The 16028-nt window shown below is 41.0% G+C and overlaps 1 protein-coding gene across 1 annotated transcript in view; it reads left to right on the top strand.

Annotated features, from left to right (window-relative positions):
- Positions 1–16028, top strand: part of LRRC9 (leucine rich repeat containing 9) — a 161127-nt gene that overhangs the window by 30323 nt on the left and 114776 nt on the right. The gene's annotated exons all lie outside the window — the stretch shown is intronic.

The following is a 16028-nucleotide window of genomic DNA, read 5'->3' on the forward strand; positions in this document are numbered from 1 at the left end:
GAAGGAAGGTTGGGCAATCCTACTTCCGTAGTGATACTGCCTCGGAAACCCAAGGAGGGGTCGCTATGAGTCAGGGCTGACTGGACGGCATATAACAACAACAACAACCCACACTACCACAGTAACTATGAAATCTGGAAGAGAGTTGTTTCTTTGTTGCCACTGACAGTGAACCTCCCTGTAAAAAGGATGCAGTGGTGACATCTGACCTCCCCTAAATTCACAAGGTGGTAGGAGGATCAATATCAACAGCCCAGAGCTGATTCCTGTGAGGTGGAAATCAGACATGTTTCCACCATCCAACTTTTTTTTTTTTTTTTAAGCATCTCTGCTTGGTTCAGAGGGAGCTCTGGTAGTGTAGTGCCTAAGGCACTTGACTGCTAACCAGAAGGTTGGCAGTTCAAACCCACCAGCTACTCCTCGGAAGGAAGGTTGGGCAATCTATTTCTGTAGTGATACCACCTCAGAAACCCAAGGTGGGGTTGCTATGAGTCGGGTATGACTCGAGGGCACATAACAACAACAACAATAAGCTTGGTTCAATAATTCATTGCAGTGGGCACACAGAACTCACACATAATACTTACGATTATGGGTTTATTAGAAAAGTAACAGGTTACATAAAATTCTGGATCAGAAACTACTCAGAATACAGTTCTTCAATCAAGACAGCCTTTTCTCATCAGTGACAGTAGACACACCTCTCTCTTGCTCTTGTCTTCTCCCCCATGGCCTCTTGACTTCTGCCTGCTCAGGCAAGTATTGCAAAGCTCTTCTGATAAATGCCCAGAGGCACCCTACTCCACTTAAAATCATCCTGCCCAAAGCACTCAGCTTTCTCCTGTGCCAGAAAGCCCACCGCTCTGTCTCATGCTGGTTTCTTGGTTCTGCTACCTCTGCTGCTGCCATTTCTTTGCTGCTGCTTCTCACCAACACTTGCTGTCTCTGAAGTTTTAGCTGTCTCCCAGATTGAGGAAAATCCCATCACAGGAACCTGGGTCCAAAGGATGTGTTCCCCTCCTAGTTCTCCTTTCTTGTGGGTCATGAGGTCCCCTGTTTCTGCATCTGGGGTGGCTTATTTTAAGCCTAGTAGAATGGCAAAACTGACCAATCCCCATGTTAGGGTTCCATACACCTTAGTTGCATGGCCCTACCCCTACAAGAAAAGATGGAGAAACTCAATACCATCTGTTAGAACAAGGCAAGGGACCAACTGTGGAACAGATCATCAATTGCTTATATGCAAGTTTAAGTTGAAGCTAAAGAAAATTAAAACAAATCTACAAGAGCCAAAATACAGCCTTGAGTATATCCCACCTGAATTTAGAGACCATCTGAAGAATATATTTGATGCATGGAACACCAGTGACTGAAGACCAGACAAGTTGTGGGATGATATCAAGAACATCATATATGAGGAAAGCAAAAGGTCATTAGAAATGCAGGAAAGAAAGAAAAGACCAAAATGGATGTCAGAAGAGACTCTGAAACTTGCTCTTGAAAAGAGAGTAGCTAAAGTGAATGTAAGGAATGATGACGTAAAAGAGCTGAACAGAAGATTTCAAAGGACAGCTTGAGAAGACAAAGTCAAGTATTTAATGAAATGTGCAAATACCTGGAATTAGACAATCAAAAGACGAGGACATGCTCAGCATTCTTCAAGCAGAAAAAAAGTTAAGCCAAAAGTTGCAATATTGAAGGATTCTGGGGCAAACTATTGAAAGATGCAGGAAGCATCAAAAGAAGATGGCAGTAATACACAGAGTCACTATACCAGAAAGAATTGTTTGATGATCAGACTGGTGGTAGCATATGATCAATAACTGATGGTATTGAAGGAAGAAGTCCAAGATGCACTGGAGGCATTTGAGAAAAGGCTCTAGGTATTAACAGAATATCCACTGAGATGTTGTAACAAATGGATGCAGTGCTGGAGGCACTCACTTGTCTATGTCAAGATATTTGGAAAATAGCTGTCTGGCCAAGTGACTGGAATAGATCTATATGTGTACCCATTGCAAAGAAAAGGTGATCCAACAGAATGCAGAAATTAACAAATAATATTGTTAATGTCACACACAAGTAAAATTTCACTGAAGATCATTAAAAAAGGATTGCAGCAATATTTTACAGGGAATCACCGGAACTAGCCAGATTCAGAAGTCTATGTGGAATGAGGGATATCATTGCTGATGTCAGATGGATCTTGGCTGAAAGCCAACAATAGCAGAAAGATACTTATCTATGTTTTGTTGACTATGCAAAAGCAATTGACTGTATGGATCATAACAAATTACAGATAACATTGCGAAGAATGGAAATTCCAGAACACTTAATTTGCTCATCAGGAGCCTGTACATAGATCAAGAGGCAGTCATTTGAACAGAGCAAGGGGATACTGTGTGGTTTAAAATCAGAGAAGGTATGTGTCAGGGTTGTATCCTTGAACAATACCTATTTAGTCTGTATGCTTAGTAAATAATCTGAGAAGTTGGGCTATATGAAGAATGTGGCATCAGGATTAGAGGAAGACTCTTTTAACAATCTGCAATATACAGATGACACAACCTTGCTTGTTAAAAGTGAAGAAGACTTGAACCACTTACTGATGAAGATCAAGGAGTACAGTCTTCAGTATGGATTACACTTCAACAGAAAAAACACAAAACTCCTCACAACTGGACCAATAAATAATATCACAATAAATGGAGAAGAGATTGAAGTTGTCGGTGCAGTGTAGTAAATTACATGGTATGGCTTTTCTAGCCATAACCAAACCAAACTGACTGATGTTGAGTTGATTCAACTCATAGTGATCCCTTCTTGGGTTTCTGAGGTGGTATCTCTATGGAAGTAGATTGCTCAGTCTTCTTTCTGGGGGGTGGCTGGTGGGTTTGAACTGCCAGCCTTCTGGTTAGCAGTCAGATCCTTTAGGCACTACACCACCAGAGCTCCATAGTCTTTGATAATACCTCAGAAACCCAAGAAGGGATCACTATGAGTGATCCACCTGGTTATGTCTGTTGGAGCAGTACAAAGCAATCTTCTGGGAAGTTTGCTCTCTCTCAGGTGAGTAGAACTCTGATGTTGGGATTGGTTGATTTTGGCCACCCTGCCAGGCTCAAAAGGAGCCCTTCTAGAGGCAGGGAGTCTCTCTCTGCTGGCTGAGAAAGAAAAAATATATTTCTGAAAGACCTAAGAGAGATGTGCTGCTGAGAGAGAGAGACAGTAGAGACATGCACTACTGAGAGAGAGAGACGTGCTACTGAGAGAAACATGCCACTGAGAGAGACTGAGCACATTCCTGAACTTGAATTACAGCCTGTTGCCTCTCTAATGAACTCCATAATCTATGAGTTCTGTGTGGCCACTGCAGCAAATTATCGAACCCAGCAGAGGTGGTGGGTGCCGCGGAAGGAATGGCTGGTGTCAAGGTTAGTATAAGGGCTGGAGGGTGGCAGCATGTCTGGCCTCATAGGAGCCTGCATTGGGCTGCTGATGGTGATTCTTCCTCCGCTTGTGTCAGAAGATATCACCCCCTTGCCCCTTTAGGAATTGGTGTCAGAAGCAGTGGGATTCCTTGCATTTATAGAAACATGGGATTTTGTAAAAGAAAGAAGGAAGGGGCCTGGGAAGTGAAACTTGGATTCTTAGATGGTTACTTTGGTTGGTGTTACCTATTAAAAGGAGATAATTGATCCAGAGGCTAGGGCTTTTGGTTACACCCAGCCAAAGGCCCAAGGCCATATACATAGAATGGGAAGATAATCAAGGTGAAGAGGTGAAACTGAAATGTGTTAATTAGGATCATGTATTTTGGATTATGTGTTTATCTGAATATACTAGGGTATTGAATGTTCTCTCACCTACTTGTAAGTTAGAAATGATCATAAGGTATGGATAATAGGGAGTGTGTAATTCTGCCTTCAGCTGATACTTGATTGGATATGTTAAAAGAGAAAATAGAATTTGCCCAGAAGAAACACAGGCTTTTGTTTCAAACCCTATGTGTAGAGTATAGGGGGTTAGGTGGAAAACCTGAGGCCCCCCCCCCAACCTTATGAGTGAGGAACTTTGCATTTGAAAAGACCCACCTAGAACTACTGAGAGAATAGAAGATTTGCATGAAGAAAGGACCTAAAGATAAAAAAAAAAACTTTTTGAATTTCCAGCAAGCCCTTAGGCTTTGGGCATGGAGCCTGGAAAGTCACAGCCCATGAGAGAAACTCTTTCCAGGACTGGAAGTTAAAGAAAGCTAGCAAGTAGTAGGCTTGTATGCTGTGGTGCTTGTGACCACTTGGGTCAACTTGAGTGGGAATGGAACAATGAAGAAACGGACTGAGTTTGGTACTCTTTGACCTAGGCCACAGAGGCTAGGGATGAGAGGAAGGGCTGGCTGGTCTGAAGTGCAAGGAGTTATGAGCCTATGGGCATTGAAATAGTCCCTGAGGACTGAGGATGTGAGAGAGAAGGTGCTGGCTAGTCTGAAGTGAAGAGAAGAGTGTGACCCCAAACTTGGCAGCTGGAACCCATGACCTAGATGGGGTGGCTAGGGCTGAGCTGACCAGAACCCAACCAAATGAAGAGGAAGATGTTTGACACTGAGCTGGTGTTAAATTGCTGCAATTTGATGGCTTGTGCTGGGCTGGACTTTGCTTGTTTACGGATGCAGATGCCCAAAGTTTCCAAGCAGAACAGAAGATTCTCCAGAGAGAAAGGACCATGCTTATCTCCTCAGAGTAATGGTTTGATAGGGATGGGCAAATTAGAAATAAACTATTTAAAATTGGGGGAGATAAAGGGATGAAGGGGCTGGCTTACATGCTTTCATGGGTGTGGCTATTCTCAAAGTGATGGTGAAGGGGATGTTAATTTTTGAAATATAAAAGGGATAATGGCTAGAAAAGCCAGGGGGGTGGCCTGGGTGTAGTAAATTACATGGTACGGCTTTTGTAGCCATAGTCTTTGATAACTCCCACTTTGCTGTGAGCAACCAAGTAGGTGATTATTAAAGTTATCCACCTGGTGTATTTCTGTTGGAGCAGCACAAAGCAATCTTCTGGGAAGTTTGCTCTCTCTCAGGTGAGTAGAACTCTGATGGGATTGGTTGATTTTGGCCACCCTGCCAGGCTCTAAAGGAGCCCTCTTAGAGGCAGAAAGTCTCTCTGACCTTTCGCTGAGAAAGACATGCTGCTGAGAGAAATGCACTGTTGAGAGAGACATCTGAGAGAGATGTGCTACTGAGAGAGAGAGACCAAAGAGAGACATGCAGCTGAGAGAGGGATGTGAGACACATGCACTGTTGAGAGAGAGACATGCTACTGAGAGAGACTGAGAATAATAACTGCCGCCTGAGAGAGATTGAGTGTGTTCCTGAACTTGAATTGTACCCTGTTGCCTTCCTAATAAACTCCATAATCTGTGAGTTCTGTGTGGCCACTACAGCAAATTATCAAACCCAGCAGAGAGGTGGTGGGTGCCATGGGAGAAACTGTTGGTGTCAAGGTTACTAAGAGGGCTGGAGGGTGGCAGCATATCTGGCTTCATTGGAGATGGCATTGGGCTGCTGATGCTGATTCTGTCCTCCTCTTGTGTAGTTAGAGGAGGTCAGAAGATGCTATCTCCTTCCCCCTTTAGCAGTCAGGGATTTCATTTTACTTGCATCCACAATCAATGCCCATGAAAGCAGCAGTCAAGAAATTAGATGATGTGTTTCACTGTACAGATCTGCTGCAAAAGACCTCTTTAAAGTGTTAAAGAGCAACTTGCCACTTTGAAAACTACAGTGCACCTGACACAAGCCATCATATTATCAGTTGCCTCATATGCATGTGAAAGCTGGACAACAAATAAGAAAGACCGCAGAATTGATGTATTTGAACTGTGGTGTTCACTAAGGGTACAGAAAATACCATGGACTGCAGAAGAACAAATTCGTCTTAGAGGAAGTACAGACAGAATGTTCCTTAGAAGCAAGAATGGCCAGACTTCCTCTCACCAGTTTGGTCATGTCAGAAGGGACCATTTCCTGGAGAAGGATATCATGTTTGGTAGAGTAAAAGGGTCAGCAAAAGAAGGGAAGACCTTCAATGAGATAGAATGACAGAGTAGCTGCAACAATGGGCCCAAGCATAGCAAGGAGTATGGATGGCACAGGACTGGGCAGTGTTTTGTTCTGTTGTACATGGGGTACTCTGAGCCAAAGCCAATTTGATGGCACCTAACACCAACCACAACCACCCAGTCGTTTGGTGGGAGTTACAAAGACTATGGCTAGAAAGCCCATATTAAGTAATTCACTGTACTGCACTCTCTCATAAAGTGGCCTCTTTCACACGTCACCAAGTTATGTATCACTTCAAAATGAAATTCATAGGACTTCACCATGTTTAATAGTCTTTTCACATTGTAGTGCTCTCTCCCTCTCCTTCCAATTCAGTGCTACCCACCTTGCCCCTTTTGTTCATTCAGTTAACCATCCAATAAATAGTTTTAGTATATGGGAAACATGTGGATGCCCGTAGTATGAAATTTTCCCATCCTTTTTGTTCATTCATCATGTCACCCAAAAGAGTTTCACCCATTTATCTTAACTTGGTTATCCTTTCTTGCTGGTCTAAATGAGGATTTATTCTCAAGCTCCATTCTCTCCTTTCTTTTTGCCATGATTGAATTTATCCTCTCACTCTCAGTCTAAGAAATGAACAGACATGTAATACTAAGCATAGAGATGGAGTTCTTGTTTACTAGCAGATGTTTAGAGTCATTGGAGGGCCAGGCATGAGTGTCTCCTCTAATAGTCTTTAAAAATTAGAAGCAAGAAATCAACAATAACAACCATATTTTTTGAAATTTCCATTATCATGTTGTAGTTTTATATCAAGCAAAGATTCTGCATAGGTGAACAGGGTGAACATGCTTCAAGAAATTATTTGATTAACTCATTTATCTAACAAGTATTTAATGCCTGTTACATTCAAAACACAGTTCAAGGCTGTAGAGATACATAATGAGCAAAACAGACAAAATAATGCTATCTTGGAGAGAGAATAATGCTTCTTGTGAGAGAAGACAGATAAGCAACTAAGTGAGTAAACAGTATGTCAGATGATGAAAAATGCTATGGAGAAGAATAAAGCAAGAGAGCAAGAGTGAAGGAAAAACCCCAGGGAGGAAGTGGGAAGAGCCTCTTACATTGAAGGTACCGCAACTAATGTCACGAAACAAAAACCAAACAAACTCACTGCCATTGAGTCGGATCCGACTCATAGCAACCCCTCTTTGGGTTTCCGAGGCGTTGTCACTACGGAAGTAGATTGCCCAACCTTCCTTCCGAGGAGCAAGCAGCTGGTGGGTTTGAACCTCCAGCCTTCTGGCTAGCAGTCAAGTGTCCTAGGCACCAGGGCTAAATGTGTATAAATTGTTAAATGGAAAATTAATTTATTCTTAAACTTTCACCTAAACCACACACAAAATATATTAATTAATTAGTCATCAGCTATCTTAAAAAAAAAAAAAAAAAGTGAAGGAGAAGGGATTTTTTGCAGGGCAGGGGAGGCATGTTGGCTATTTTACATAGAACTGGCAGGAAAAAGCTTTGCTGGTAAGACAACATTCCAGTCAAGAAAGTGAGGGAGCAAGCCATGTGAATATCTTGCTTTTCAGGAATCAGCTTGCTAATGCAAAGATCTTGAGGCAGAGCATGTATGTCCTATTTGAAGAACAGTTGGAGTCTATTGTGGTTGTTGTTGTTGTCAGGTGCCATTGAGTCAGCTCCACCTTGTGGCGACCCTATATACAATAGAATGAAACACTGTCTGGCAGTGTGCCATCCTCACGATCCTTGCTATACTTGAGCCTATCATTGCAGCCACTGTGTCAATTCATCTTATTGAGGGTCTTCTCCTTTTTCACTGACCATCTACTTTACCAAGCATATCCTTCTCCAGGAAATGGCCCTTTTAGACAACGTGACCAAAGTAGATGAGATAAAGTCTGGCCATTCTCACTTCCAAGGAGCATTCCAGCTGTCCTTTTTCAGGACCAAAAAAACCCAAACACACTGCCATTGAGTTGGATCTGACTCACAGCGACCCCACCTTGGGTTTCCCAGGTGATACCACTATGGAAGTAGATTGCCCAACCTTCTTTCTGAGGAGTGGCTGGTGGGTTTGATCTGCCAAACTTCTGGTTAGCAGTCAAATGCCTTAGGCACCAGATTTGTTCATTTTTCCAGCAGTCCATAGTGTTTTGAGTATTCTTCACCAATACCACAATTCAAAACTATCAACTCTTCTTTGGTCATCCATATTCATTATCCAGCTTTCACATGTATATGAGGCCATTGAAAATACCTTGACTTAGGCACACCTTAGTCCTCAAAGTGAGGTCTTTGCTCTTCAGCACTTTAAAGGGGTCTTTTGCAGCAGATTTGCCTAGTGCAATAAGAGGTCTGATGTTCTTGACTGCTGTTTTCATGGTGTTGATTATGGATACAAATAAAATGAAATCTTTGACAACTTCAATCTTTTCTTCATTTGTTATGATGCTGCTTATTGGTCCAGTTATGAGGATTTTCATTTTCTTTGTGTTGAGGTGTAATCCATACTGCAGCCTAAATAGTCTTCGACTTCATCAGTAATTGCTTCAAATCATCTTCATTTTCAGCAAGCAAGGTTGTGCCCTCTGCGTATCACAGGTTGTTAATGAGTCTGCCTCCAATCTTGATGCCACATTCTTCTTTATATAGTCCAGCTTCTCAGATTATTTGCTTAGCATAAAGATTGAATAAGTATGGTGAAAGAATACAACCCTGACACACACCCTTCTTGATTTTAAACAATGCAGTATCCCCTTCTTCTGTTTGAACAATAGCCTCCTGGTCTATGTACAAGTTCCTCATGAACACAATTAAGTGCTCTGGAATTCCCATTATTTGCAATGTTATCCACACTTTGTTATGATCCATTTAGTAGAATGCTTTTGCATAGTCAATAAAACACAAATAAACATCTTCTTGTATTCTTTGCTTTCAGCCAAGATCCATCTAACATCAGCAATGATATCCTTCATTCCAAATTCTCTTCTGAATCCAGCTTGCATTTCTGGAAGCTCTCTGTCAATGTACTGCTGCAAACTGGTTTTGAATTATCTTCAGTAAGATTTTACTTGCGTGTGATATTAATGATATTGTTTGATAATTTCCACATTCTGTGGGATGACCTTTGTTTGGAATGGGTACAATTATGGATCTCTTCCAGTCAGTTGGCCATGTGACTGTCTTCCAAATTACTTGGCATAGACAAGTAAGTGCCTCCAGTGCTGTATTTGTTGAAACATCTCAATGGGTATTCTGTCAATTCCTGGAGTCTTGTTTTTTTTTTTTTTTCCTGCCAATTCCTCAGTGCAATATCGACTTCTTCCTTCAATACAATTGGTTCTGGATCATATGCCACCTCCTGAAATAGTTGAACATTGCCCAATTCTTTTCAATACCGAGACTCTATGTATTCTTTCCATCTTCTTTGGATGTTTCCTGCATCATTCAATATTTTGCCCATGGAATTCTTCAGTATTGCAACTCAAGACTTGAAGTTTTTAATCAGTTCTTTCAGCTTTAGGAATTCCAGGCGTGTTCTTCTCTTTTGGTTTTGTAACTCCACATCTTTGCACATTTCATTATAATAATTGACTTTGTCTTCTCAAGCTGCTTTTTGAAATCTTCTGTTCAGCTCTTCTATCTGGTAATTTCTTTCATTTGCTTTAGCAGGGATGGGGGAAGTGTGTTGCCTATTTTATATAGAATTTTCAGAAAAAAAGCTTTGCTGATAAGATGACATTCAAGTAAAGAATGTGAGGGAGCAAGCCATGTGAATATCTTCCTTTTCTATTCAAGAGCAAGTTTCAGAGTCTCTTCTGACATCCATTTTGGTCTTTTCTTCCTTTACTGTCTTTATAATGATGGTTTGTTTTTTTTCTTGTATAATATTCTTGATATCATCCCACAATTCTTCTGGTTTTTGGTCTTTGGTGTTAATGCATCAAATCTGTTCTTCAGATGTTTTCTAAATTCAGGTGGGATATAATCAAGGTCATATTTTGGCTCTCATGGACTTGTTTTAATTGCCTTCAGCTTTACCTTGAACTTGCATATGAGCAATTGATGGTCTGTCCTACAGTCAGCTCCTGGCCTTGTTTTGGCTGGAGATAATGACCTCCCCCATTGCCTGTTTCCACAGATGTAGTTGATCTGATTCCTGTGAATTCCATCTAGTGAGATCCACATGTATAGCTGCCGATTGTCGTTGATAAAAGGTAATTGAAATGAATAAAGCATTGGTCTTGCAAAATTCTATCATGTGATCTCCAATGTCATTTCTATCACCAAGGCCATATTTTCCAGCTACCGATGATTCTTCTTCGTTTCCAACTTTCACATTCCAATCACCAATAATCATCAGTACATCTTGGTTGCATACGTGGCCAATTTCATATTGTAGAAGTTGGTTGAAAAAACAGAATCTTCAATTTCTTTATCTTTGGCTTCAGTGGTTGGTGTGCAAATTTGAAGGATAGTAGTATTAACTGGTCTTCCTTGCAGGTGTATGGATATTATCCTATCACTGACAACATTGTACTTAAGGACAGACCTTCAAACATAATTTGTACGATGAATGCCACACCATTCCTCTTCATTTTGTCCTTCCTGGCATAGTAGATCATATGATTTTCTGATTCAAAATGGCCAATACCAGTTCACTTCAGCTCACTAATGCCTAGAATGTCAATCTTTATGCATTCCATTTCATTTTTGACAACTTTCAATTTTTCCTAGATTCATACTTTGTACATTCCACGTTTCAATTATTAATGGATGTTTGCTGCTATTTCTTCCCATTTTGAACCATGCCTCTAAGCAAATGAAGGTCCCAAAAGCTTTATTCCATCTGTGTTATTAAGGTTGACTCTACTCTGAGGTGGGAGCTCTGGTGGCATAGTGCCTAAGCCTTTTGACTACTAATCAGAAGTCTAGCAGTTCAAACCCACCAGCCACTCCTTGGAAGGAAGGTTGGCCAATCTACTTCCATAGTGATACTGCCTCAGAAACCCAAGGAGGGGTCACTATGAGACAACTCCTATTGATGGCAGTGCATTTTTTTTTTTTTCCTACTCTGAGCTGTGGGAATCCAGGTAAGGGAAGGAAGACAGGCCCCATACCCAGATGTGGGAAGCAGGGGGAGAGCCAGGAATGAGACGGAGCCACAGGAATCCAGGTAAAGGGAGCCAGGCAGGCCCTGCATCCAGACGTGGAAGAGCAGGGATGAGACAGCCACAGGAATCCAGATAAGGGGAGGCAGACAGGTCCTGCACCCAGATGTGGGAAATGGGAGGAAAACCAGGGATGAGACAGAGCCACAGGATCCAGGTAAGGGGAGGGAGACAGGTCCCACACCCAGGTGGCAGGAAGTGGGGGAAGAGCCGGGGATGATAGAGCCACAGAATCCAGGGATGGGGGGGGGCAGAGATTTCAAACTGCTAAGGGAGACAAACTTGTATGTCAGTTTGTTGTACTGTAGTGGCTTGTGTGTTGTTGTGAGGCTTGAGGCTGTCCGCCAGTGTCTGAAACACCAGCAGGGAGGGAGTTCCGGTAACATGGCAGGATAGGCAGAAAGACTGCACAGATCCTCTTCAACAAAGAAAAGGGGAACCAATTAACACAGATACAGAAGATAATTTTGGAGCCCTGAGCTTTGAAGGGAAGGATATAGAAGTGGACTAAACTCCAAGTAGCAGAAGAATTTGCATGAAAACACCAAAAAAGGAGACATATGGAGCTGCAGTCTGACAGCTATCCTGACAACACAGGTAGCTTCGATATTGCCGAGTGGTACTAGGACCTAAGAATTAACCTAAAAGTTAGCCCTGCTAGCCAGGGACTGCACAGATGACTGCTGTGGTGACTGGTGAATAAAAGGGGAAGCAGCAAAGAGGAAGGTAGTCTGAGCTGTGGACTTTTGTCTGTCCAGAGGGCACGGCCATTTTGAATGTTTACAAGCGGTTTGACCATTTAGGATATTTAAAGTGACAGCATTCTCCCAGATTCCAGGGACTTAAGAACAGGCTCCACTTGCCACAAGAACCACAAGAACATTCTGGACACAGACGACTAGAAAAGTGCGACATTCCCCTTGTAACTCTTATGTCTCACACCCTCTTGGTGAACAGAGGTGCAGCCATCCCTCACTCCTACCCACCTTCTAGGCCGGCAGGAATTCCATCCCAGTCTGTGTGCTCGGACAGAGCCTGGGTGCCCTGCCCCAACCTGGCCCAATATTTTTTTCTTTTCTCTTTTTTTTAGTTTGTTTGTTTTTGTCAGTTTTAAAACTACTAATATTATTATTACTTTTGTCCTTTTTATTATTATTCTTTATTCTTCCCTTCCCAGATTCTAGTTTTCAGCTTTTTTTTCTTTTCCCTGTTCCTGGTTGCAAGTTTGTTTTTTTTTTCTTTCTCATGGTTAACCCCATACCTTGTTCCTCTTTGCATTTTTCCCATTTTTTTCTTCATCATTCTCCTTCTCTACTTTTTTTCTGTTATTGCCCTCTCCCCAGATATTGTGGTGTTTTTCCTTTTTTCTCCTTGTTTCTTTTTTTCAGTTACTGTTCCTGTGTGATTACGTGGTGTGATTTTTGTCTATTTGCTTTTACTTTTTTGATTATTTTTGTCTAACTGAGTGGAAGACAGCAGCAGTCCCTGTAAGACACAACTACACCCACACCTCCTGCAGCTTCACTTACTGAGTGAGAGCCACCACTTCCTTCTCCACCAATGGGCCAATGATAAACAACCACCAAGAAAAGCCTGACTCACCCTTGGCTGCTCTTCACAAACAGTTAACAAAGATCTAAATACAATAATGCCACAATGTCTCAGAGACAACAGACCATCACAGTCCACACAAAGAAGCAAGATAAAGTGGTAGAAACAAGGGAGCAGGTTACAGACCCAGAACACATCCCTGAAGAAGAAGCAGCATTGGAACTCTCTGATAAAAAAATTCAAAAGAATTATATTTAGGTATCTTCAAAGGATTGAGAGACAGACCAAGGAAAGCACAGCAAGACCCTAGAAGAATTTTGGAAGAAAATACAAGAACAAAATGACAAAATAAATGAAAAATTAGAAATGATTCTAAATCTACAGATAGAAATCCAAAAGATTAATACGAAGTTGTCAGAAATAGATAACACATTGGAAGGGCAAAGGAGTAGAATTGATGCAATGGAAGACAGAATTAATGAGATTGAAGACAAATACCTGAATACTTCTTTGGAAAGGGATTAATCAGAAAAAAGATCGAAACAAAATGAAGAAAGCCTAAGGTTCATATGGGATACCATCAAAAGGAATAATCTACGTGTCATTGGAATTCCAGAACAGGAAGAGAAAAATAAAACCACTGAAACACCAGCAGGGTTGTACATGGTGCACAGGTTTCAACACAGTTTACAGACTGAGACAGACTAGGAAGAAGGAAGCGGCCATGCACTTCTCAAAGAATTGTCCAGGAAAAACCTTATGAATAGCAGAGAAACACTGTCTGATATATTACTGGGCAACATTATGAGTAGCCTTGAAACATTGTCTGATATGGTGCAGGAAGACCAGCCCCTTGGGTTGCAAGGCACCCAAAATAAGAATGGGAAAGAGCTGCACCACCAGAGTAGAATCAACCTTAATGATATGGATAAAGTAAAGCTTTTGGGACCTCCATTTGCTGACATGGCATGACTCAATTTAAGGAGATATAGCTGCAAACATCTATTAATAATCAGAACATGGAATGTATGAAGTATGAATCTAGGAAAATTGGAAGTTGTCAAAAATGAAATGGAACACATAAAGATTGATATCCTAGGCATTAGTGAGCTGAAATGTACTGGTTTGCCATTTTGAATCAGATAACCGTATGTTCTACTATACCAGGAATGACAGTTTGAAGAGGAATGGCATTCATCATCACAAAGGATGTTTCAAGGTCTGCCTGAGGTACAATGCTGTCAGTGGTAGGATAATATGTATATGCCTACAAGGAAGACCAGTTAATACCACAAATATTCAAATTTACACACCAAGCACCAGAGCCAAAGATGAAGAAATTGAAAATTTTTATCAACTTTTGAAGTCTGAAGTTGACCAAACATGCAATCAAGATGTGTTAATTATCACTGGTGACTGAAATGCAAAAGTCAGAAACAAAGAAGAATCACCAGTAGTTGGAAAATTTGGCCTTGGTAATAGAAATAATGCTGGAGACCGCAGGATAGAATTTTGCAAGACTAACGACTTATTCATTGCAAATATCTTTTTTTTGACAACACAAATGGTGGCTATACACATGGACTTCACCACATGGAGTACACAGGAATCAGATTGACTACATTTGTGGCAAGAGGCGATGGAAAAGCTCAATACCTTTAGCCAAAACAAGGCCAGGAGCTGATTGTGGAACAGACCATTAACTGCTCATATGCAAGTTCAACTTGAAGTTGAAGACAATTAATAGAAGTCCACAAGAGCCAAAGTATGACCTGCAATATATCCCTCCTGAATTTAGAGATCATCTAAGGAATAGATTTGATGCATCAACACCAGTGACCAAAAACCAGAAGAATTAGGGAATGACATCAAAAACATCATCCATGAGGAAACCAAGAGGTCATTAAAAAGATGAAAAAGGAAGAAAAGACCAAAATGGGTGTCAGAAGAGATTCTGAAAATTGCCCTTGAGTTGAGAGTAGCTAAAGCAAATGGAAGAAATAACAAGATAAAAGAGCTGAACAGAAGATTTCAAAGTGAAGCTCAAGCAGACAAAGCCAATTACTATAATGAAATATGCAAAGACTTGGAGTTAGAAAACCAAAAGGGAAGAACACGCTCAGCATTTCTCAAGCTGAAAGATCTGAAGAAAAAATTTAAGCCTTGAGTTGCAGTATTGAAAGATTCTATGGGCAAAATATTGAATGATGCAAGAAACATCAAAAGAAGATGAGAAGAATATACAGAGTCACTGTACCAAATGAATTGGTCGGTCTTCATCCATTTCAGGAGGTGGCATATGAACAAGAACCAATGGTACTGAAGGAAGAAGTCGAAGAGGCACTAAAGGAATTGGGAAAGAAGAAGGCACCAGGAATTGAAGGTATACCCATTGAGATGTTTCAACAAATGGATGCCTTGCTGGAGGCACTAACTCAGTTATGCCAAGAGATTTGGAAGACATCTACCTGGCCAACTGACTGGAAGAGATCCATATTTGTATCCATTCCAAAGAAAGGTGATCCCACAGAATGTGGAAATTATTGAACATTATCATTAATATCGCACGCAAGTAAAATCTTATTGAAGACAATTCAAAAACAGTTGCAGGACTATATTGACAGAAAACTTCCAGAAATGCAAGCTGGATTCAGAAGAGGATGCAGAACGAGGGATATCACTGCTGATATCAGATGGATCTTGGCTCAAAGCAAAGAATACCAGAAAGATGTTTAGTTATGTTTTATTAACTCTGCAAAAGCATTTGATTGTGTGGATCATAACAACTTTTGGGTAATATTGAGAAGAATAGGAATTCCAGAACACCTAACTGTACTCATGAAGAACCTGTACATACACCAGGAAACTGTCGTTCAAACAGAACAAGGGGACACTGAATGGTTTAAAATCAAGAAGGGAGTGCACCAGGTTGTATCCTTTCACCATACTTATTCAATCTATATGCTGAGCAAATAATCTGAGAAACTGGACTATATGAAGAAGAAGATGGCATCAGGATTGGAGGAAGAATCATTAAGAACCTGTGATATGCTGACAACATAACTTTGCTTGCTAAAAGTGAGGATGACTTGAAGCACTTACTGATGAAGATCGAAGAATACAGTCTGCAGTATGGATTACATCTCAATATAAAGAAAACAAAAATCTTCACAACTGGACCAATAAGCAGCATCACAATAAATGGAGAA

Source organism: Orycteropus afer, unplaced genomic scaffold, assembly GCF_000298275.1.
Source record: "Orycteropus afer afer isolate SDZICR_OR568_19922 unplaced genomic scaffold, OryAfe1.0 scaffold00237, whole genome shotgun sequence".
NCBI classification, from domain to species: domain Eukaryota; kingdom Metazoa; phylum Chordata; class Mammalia; order Tubulidentata; family Orycteropodidae; genus Orycteropus; species Orycteropus afer.